At 59.2% G+C, this 7,546-nt stretch overlaps 1 protein-coding gene and 1 long non-coding RNA gene across 2 annotated transcripts in view; one reads left to right on the top strand and one right to left on the bottom strand.

Annotated features, from left to right (window-relative positions):
• Positions 1 to 5,971: 5,971 nt before the first annotated feature.
• The window catches only part of Osbpl2 (oxysterol binding protein like 2), a 37,636-nt gene continuing 36,061 nt past the window's right edge, over positions 5,972 to 7,546 (top strand). Inside the window, exon 1 of the mRNA XM_010637730.3 lies at positions 5,972 to 6,038. The gene's annotated coding sequence lies outside the window, so the exon portion shown is untranslated. The remainder of the gene's footprint in view (positions 6,039 to 7,546) is intronic.
• LOC117287222 lies at positions 6,509 to 7,333 on the bottom strand. Its single transcript, XR_004518422.1, has 2 exons — positions 6,851 to 7,333; positions 6,509 to 6,675 (listed from the first exon to the last, which is right to left on the bottom strand). It is a non-coding gene; the product is annotated as an uncharacterized LOC117287222 (long non-coding RNA).

Here is a 7,546-nt window from a genome sequence, read left to right as displayed (position 1 = left end):
ACGCTCTCAGTACTAGGCGGCAGATCCAATTAATGAAGATGAGGCCTGGGAGGAAGGGTGGGCCGGGGTGGTCCCAGGGCTGGGGTGGGTGGGGAGCATCAGACACATCTGTGTGTGTGTGAATCCGTGTGCTCAGGGACACAGGTGCGCACTAGGAGGAAGCTGACCCTGTGGGCTCCCTCTGTGTAGGACACAGGTCAGGGTCACAAGTGTCCCCTCCTCCCACAAAGTCCTGGGATGGCAGGAGCCGAGAGGACATTGCTGCTCCCTGGGACACTTGCCAGATGCACAATTACTCCACAGCACATGCACAAGTGCACACACACGCAGAGCCAGGAAACAGGAGCAGCATGGAACAGGCTGCCCCAGGCCATGCCGGGAAGTATTGGGGCCTCAGGGCGGAGGGTGCAGCAGGCCCGTGAGGTTCCCAGAGATTCCTGCAGGACTCCCAGGGTGGCATTAGTGCTTTCTGTCTCAGGCAGGGACAATGGTGTCAGCACAAAGTGCATCCTGGGAGCCCCAGCCCCCGACCCAGACTACAGCCCATCTTCTGCAGGGGCTGCCTGACTCCTTCCTGTGGTCCCAGGGAGGGTGTCTGTGTCCCCAAGGTGCTCACTGCCCAGTGTGTCCCTTGCCCAGCTTTCCATGGGCCCACCTGAGCTGCCTCTTCCTGGCATGGCTGGTCCTCCTCCTTTTCCAGCTGTGTCTGCCTGATGCCAGCAGAGCTGGAGGAGCTGAGTGTGAGGAATGTGGCACCTTCTGGGCCCCATCTCCCCCCGTGCAGTGTTGCCACACCATATGAGCAGGTGTCCAAGGTCCCGGGAGGACACATGCAGGGAGTTTGTCTTGAGTGAATCACCTGTGTGCCATCCTGAAGGGTGATTTCAGCCTGTGGTGCCCTGATGGGGAGCACAGGGAACCCACAAACCTGGTGTGACAGGCTTCCCACATGTGGAAAGGCAGGCATATTGGCCAGGACTCTTCATGGAAACTGCAGCACACCTCTGAAAGGCCACTGGCAGCAGTACCTCCTTCAGGCATGGCTGGATCCAGAAGCCTGACGACTAGCACCTATGATGCTAGAACCTGTGACTCCCCATCCCTGAGCTCAGCTCTGCTCTCTTCTCAGACACCCACTCCCCTTAGTAGGGCACCTCTAGGCTGAACCCCAGCTCACAGCCCTGGGGTAGATGAAGGGACTTGCGCCCAAATCCTTAAGCTGGCTGACTATCCCCAAGGGATGCCCTAAGAGTCAGTTGTGTACCCATTTGAGGCCAAAGGTGGGGGTCCGCCTGCAGCGGGGGGAACTCCAGGTTGTCTTCAGAGAACAGGATGGATGCTGTCCGAGTGACAAGTGCTCCTTGTCTGTGTCATTCAAAGTACTGTCACACACTTCACCAAGCCCTAGAAAACCAAGGCACAGAGAGCCCTGGGGCGCAGCCATGCCCTCTATGAGCAAGTGGAGGCTCCAACTTGACTCCTTGCAGTTTGCCCAGACCAGCCCCGCCCACCTCCTGCCAATACCAGAGCATTTGCTGAGCACCCCCTTTGTGCAGCCTGGCTAAGGCTCAGGGCCACCTTGCTCCCAGGGTAACAGGAAGGCAGAGGCTACCCGCTAGCTTGGTCCCCAGGAGTGCTGTGGGAAGGACTGGCCTGAGGCCTCTGGAGCTGACAGACGCCTCCCCTTCCTCCCTCTCTGGGGTGGCACCGGCAAGGCGGGAGCAGAGGCCCCTACAGGCCGTTCATCTTCCCCAGAAACATCCCAACCTGCCTGCTGGTCAGTCACAGTGACTGTGGGCACAGTCGCCCAGAGGGCTGCAGCAGCTTTGGGCCGTGTTCTCCCCTGCACCTTCCTTCTGTAGGACCCACTGCCACCCCAAAGCGTGGGTCCCCTGGCCCGAGACTGAGAATTTCCAGATGCAGGGAACTGAACCTCAGCCCCACCAATGATGCGAAGCTCTGAGCTGCCACACGGCACTGCCTGAGGGGCCACCTCACCCCACTCCACCTCGACCACAGAGGGGCACGCTGGGCCTGGCGTGTCCTCCTCTGCCCCCGACTTCCTCTCCCAGGAAGAGATGGGGAGCACACCTGTCCCAGAAGGACCCCAAATGCCTGGCTGTGTCTTGCCATGCCCCCAGCTCCACCCCACTGCGCACACCCAGGGCCATGAGCAGAAGTCCGCCAGCTTGCACTGGTCCAGGAGAGGAGCACACGGCTGCTTTCGGCCAGGATCTGTCTCCGCACCCCAGCATCTTGGCTCCCCAGGCATGTTTAAACGCCGTCCCTCCCACCTGGTGTGACGACTTCCCTGGCACTGAGGCCCAGCCAGCGGCTCCGGCCAACGCACTTGGCTCTGGGGAGCTAAATCCAACCCAGCCCAGCTGTCTCTCCTCCGGCTCCCAGCCCGCCGGGCCCCCGCACACGGATGTGCACACACCCTTCTTGCCCCACGTGGGTCCCAGGGAGCCCCAGAGAGGGGAACCGGAACCTGCCCAGCGGTCCTGAAGGATCTGAACTCTTTATAGGTGGTGCCCAGGGCCCAGTGTTGGGCCAGGCACACGACAGTGCACAGCAGGCATGGGACAGGGAATGCAACCCCCTCCCACAGCCAGTGACGGTCGGCTCGCTGGCAGCACCACACTGGGCACAGACAGAGGGCACAGGTCACATCTGGCAAATGCACCAGCGGCTGAGCCGAGCGGCCGTCTCTTGCCCAGCGCTGCCCTCTTTATCTTTTGAGGCAGCATTGTGAGCTCATGTCTGACGGGTCACATACCGTCCACTTCCGGGGCATCCACACCCCTGGGTCTAGGGACACACTGGGGTCCAGGGGTCTCAGAGGTCCCCCTTGAGTAAGGCCAGCAGGAGAGGCTGACAAAGGACCGTCCATGAACTCCTTAGCCCATTTTATTTAGGCTAGCAATGCACTTAGTTAAAATGCTGCTGTCCTGCCCAGTGTGGCATAGGATGAAGTTCTCTCCAGTGGTACCTGGTGTACCTGTACGGACAGACCTTCAAAGGAAGCGAACTCATCTGAGGGAATAGCACTTCTACCCTTACTCCAGGCTTCCTCCTTTCTGGTCAGATTTGTGTATGATGGCTAGCACATGGGCAGCTATTCTGGGCCTCGAGGTGGCACCGAGAGTGGAAGCTAATGATGAAGTAAGACAGGAGCTGGGTTCCCAGTGACACTCGGCCCTCTGCCAGCCTGGACAGTGTGGGCTGTGCCACATGATAGAAAAGCACATTTCTGTTTTGTTGGAGTCTGTTATTCCGGGCTTTCTCAGATGTAGAGCTCTAGTCTTGAAGGGCAAGCAGCCCAGTTGGCTCAAATGTCCCCAAGCAAGTAGGAGGCCACTCAGTGTCCTGCAAGCAACCTCACGGAGAAAGCTTCCTGGCTCCAATAGGCCTGGGTCTGCACAGGGCCCCTCTGTGCCCTAGAGCTCCAGGAAGCACTGCGGTGGGCGCTTGTTGGTTTTACTCCAACGGTTTTCCCAAATCTGCTCCACTGCGGACCCTGGTCCTCCAGAAACGCCAGACAACAGCCATCGAGCCTTGAGACTGCAGGCCCCCTAGGCTCCTCAGCACCCTTTTCACTGCTCCTCATGGCTGGGGACCCGGCTGAGACAGTGCATTCAGAGGTACACAGTCCAATGTGGCAACACAGTACGTGCTCAATAAAGCTGGGCCACTACGAGGGAGCTCAGGGCAAGGGCTCCAGAGCGAAAGTGGAAGTGAGGGACCCTGCCCCACTGTCCTGTGCTCCTGAGCCCCGCCCTCACCCTGCAGGGGACAGTGTCTCTGTCACCATGGACAGGGCAGGGGCAGGGTGGGGGCTGCTGAGCCAGATGGGGTCAGATCCAAGCTGGCCGGCAAAGCCCCCGCAGGGAAGATGCTGTGGAGTACAAAGTTTATGAGTGGAATACCTTTCTCCTTTATATCTTTTGGCAGAATTTAATGGGTGCAGACAGTTCAGGTCCCAAAGACATGGGAAAAAATAAAAAGAACAAGAACAAGAAAAAGCCCTTTACTGCTGCTATTGATAACTTGTCTCTTCACAAGGCGGGTTCAAACCTAAAAATACCTCCTCCCGACGACAAGGAAGCCAGAGTGCTGTCACGTTGCAGGAGACTTGAAAGTGGGGGGAGGGATCGGCCTGAGCCGCGTGAGATGGGCCAGGGCTCCATGGCCAGGCTGCTCCTGGCTGCATCCACACAGGCGGCTCCATGGACGCCCCAGGAGGGCATTCAGAGTCTGCTCCGCGGGCCTGGGACAGCTGGGCAGAGAAGCTTCAGGCCCGGCCCTCCATCGGCCAGCTGGGTGGGGCCATGGTATGCAGACCTGGGTGCTTGGATGCCCAGCCCTGGCTGGTCTGACAGGGCTGCACTGGACACATGCCAGATGAAGAGATAACCCCAGACCCAGAAGCCCACGGTCAGGTCAGTGTGCAGCGGGGCAAAGGGCAGCGGGCTGTGGGCAAGGCTGCTGCTGGTCCCCGGGCAAGCCGCTTCTGCCCTTTGAGCCTCGGTTTCCCCCATCTGGAGTGGGGAGCCACACCCTCTGTTTTGCTTCCTTCACAGGAGAGGGCGGGAGGCTGGACAATCCAGGCATGTGTTCCTAGGTGGCCCTGGCTGACCACAGGGAAGCTGGTGGCCAGGGGTAGGCTGTGGATCACTGACCGGTGACTTCTGATGGGTGGGCTACTTCTTCCTTCTGGGCTAAGACAATGGGGGCAGGGCCGCAGAGACGCAGGCAGGGAGCCCTCGCCCTCTACCCTGAGTGCCCAGGCCTGGCTTGGCTCCCAGGGTCCTCTCAAGACCCAGAGGCCCATCCATGTTGCTCCCTCAAATTCAGAAGGCAGGACAGGGAGGTGCCAATCTTCACAGCATGCTGGGCCAGGGGCATCACAGATCTTGCCATGGGGCTGCTCTTGGGCTTAGCTTGGTCTCAGAAAAGTTCAGTGGGGGGCATGCACCCAAACATGGTCCACAGACCAGCAGGCTCCCCAGAACAGCCCACCAAACCAGCCCGTCTCAGGACCTGACAGCACACACAACCATTGCTGCTGCACCTGATGGGGACTGGCGGTCACAGCCAGGTGGGATGCTTGGGCATTGTATTCCAGTGCAGGGCCTGGGCAGCTCTGGGCACAGCCTGCATAGCATATCTGAGGCTCAGCCTACCCCTTGATAAGATGGGACAATGGCGCAATGGTCACTTGCTTTGCCGCTGCAGAGGGGAAACCAGCCAAGGCATGTCAGTCACAGGGCACTCCACTGTCACTGTCAGAATCACTGCCCTCCTCATCCTCATCAGGGCATGGCCCTGAGCCCCTCCTTTCTTCTCTCATTCCGGGATAATTCTGCCTCAGTAATTTGCCTCTTCACCTTGCAAAGATGGTGAAAAGTGCCCCAAGTGCTCCTAGGGTACCCCCGTCAACAACAGGGGTGGTCACCCCAGCTGCCCACCCCAACCCTGATGGCAGGGGCCAGGCAGGAGGAAGCAGAGCTGTTTAAAGGGGGCAAATCCTGGCCCAGCCCAGGGTCCATGTGCACCAGAGCCTGCCCAGCCCCACCCCAGGGTGGAGATGGCCATCCTCAGCCAGGGTGGTCCTGAGCAGATGGCAGGGCATTCAGCCTCAGCCTCTGACCCCTGGAGCTGATGGTGAGCATGCGGGTGCTTGAGCCTCTGGGGGGCACAACACAGGGGTCAGTCTTAGAGAACTGGGGTGAGGGGAGCGGAGGGTGGTGGGAATCCAGGACCTTGAGCTGGTCCTAGGCCAGGCTTCCAAGGAAGCTTCAGAGCCTGGTCATCTCCGTAGCAACCATCCTGTTGTCCTTGTCCTGGCTTGGGGGCCACACGCCGCACCCTTCCCTCTGCTGGCACAGTCGCTCTCTTCAGAGGTAACCATGGTAACGCCTTTGTTTCGGAGGCCAGCCGCCTCCCTCCCATCTCCTCTCTCTTCTAGAGCTGCACAGGGGGCTTCCTCCCAGGCCTGCCATGTCTCCACAGCCCAGCTGACAGCGGGCCCATCAGTGAGCTGGGGTAGCCCCTGGGACAGGGGGGCTGGGGAAGAGGCCTGGGCCCCCACTCACTCATTAGCACCCCAGTATTTATGAGGGCAGAGTATCTGCCTGGGGCTCACAGAAGTAGCCAAAGGTGACCCCTGCCTTCAAGTCACCCTCGGTCCTGGTAAGGGAGACCTGTGTGATCACACACACACACACACACACACACACACACACACTCTCTCTCTCTCTCTCTCTCTCTCTCTGATGGAAGTGAAGAGACACATTCTAAGGAGGGAATGCTGGCCCTAGGGTTGGCGCTGAAAAACAGGCATGCTCAGTACACCAATGTGCTGTGGGATCATGGGTAACTGATCAGTGTTCTAGTGGTTTCAGGGGACCTGTACCCTTCTGACTCCACCTTAAATTGGCTTAAGCAGAAAAGAAAATGCAGGTGTTCAGACAATTGAAAAATCTAGGCTAGATCTTACAGCTGGTTCCAGGTGGCCCAGTGATATTTGCTTTTATTCCTCCTGATCTTTGGCTTCATTCCTATGTTTCTTGCTCCTCGGGTGACAACACTCTTATCAGGAGCCGAAGGCTTCAATCTGGGGTGGTCTGTAGGCAGATGAGAGTCATCTGACTTCTGGTCTGTTCGCTGAGGCTGCAGTGAAGCCCAGAGCTTTGCCTCGGAGGTCAGGCCATATGCCCAAGCCAGCAGTTGCTGAGAGTCTGAATAGCTCCCTGGTGTAGTCACTCCTTTCATCGTGAACCAGAACCCCAGTTCACATGGCACGTGGCTAGGGAACCCTTCTTTGCAAAGGAAAACGGATGCTTACAGGTTTAGAGAGGCTGGATAACAGCAGGCAGGGATACAAGCTCCAGGTGTGCCACCTGAGCTTCTGGTACGCCGACGGGGCCAGGGAGGCCAGTGCAGCCTAAAGGGTTCTAAACGAGTCAGAGCTGCAGGTGGAGGGCTACACTGACGCTGGATTTTGGCAAGCGACGAGGGTCATGCAAAGGTGGGGGAGACGATATTTGGCATTTACCCCGTTCCGGGTGTGTGGAGGACACCCCTCTGACACATGCACACACCAGGGGAAAACAGAGGAGGGGTGAGTCTCCCGGCGCGCACGCCAACAAGCGCCTACGCCCGGGATCACCTGACTCACTGTTTGTAAACTAGCCTTTCCTCGGCCACGCCCTTCCCTCCTTCTCGCCCGCCCCGCCCCGGTCAGTATCTGCATGACCCCGCCTCTCCCCTGCAGCGATTGGTTTTGCACGCAGTCATTCCTCCGCGTAGGCGGAATGCCGAGGGGCGGAGGGAGAGGTCACCCGGGCGACGTGATCAGCATAGTCCCGCCCTCCGGTGCGGCCTTCGGGCCTGGGGCTGATTGGGTGAACGGTGATCTACGCAACAGCGGCAGGCGCGACGAGTGGCTGTACGAGTTGTCTGTCGGTGAGGCGGCGGGCCGCACTTCCGCCTCGGTGTCAGTGGGTCGCGGGCTGAGAGCTGAGGGCTTCTGGCCTTGGGC

The sequence above is a fragment of the Fukomys damarensis genome, unplaced genomic scaffold (genome assembly GCF_012274545.1).
Source record: "Fukomys damarensis isolate Sample0158 unplaced genomic scaffold, DMR_v1.0_HiC HiC_scaffold_22, whole genome shotgun sequence".
In the NCBI taxonomy this organism is placed as follows: Eukaryota; Metazoa; Chordata; class Mammalia; order Rodentia; family Bathyergidae; genus Fukomys; species Fukomys damarensis.
The sequence above is the reverse complement of the archived record's forward strand: the minus strand, read 5'-3'. Positions and strand labels throughout refer to the sequence as shown.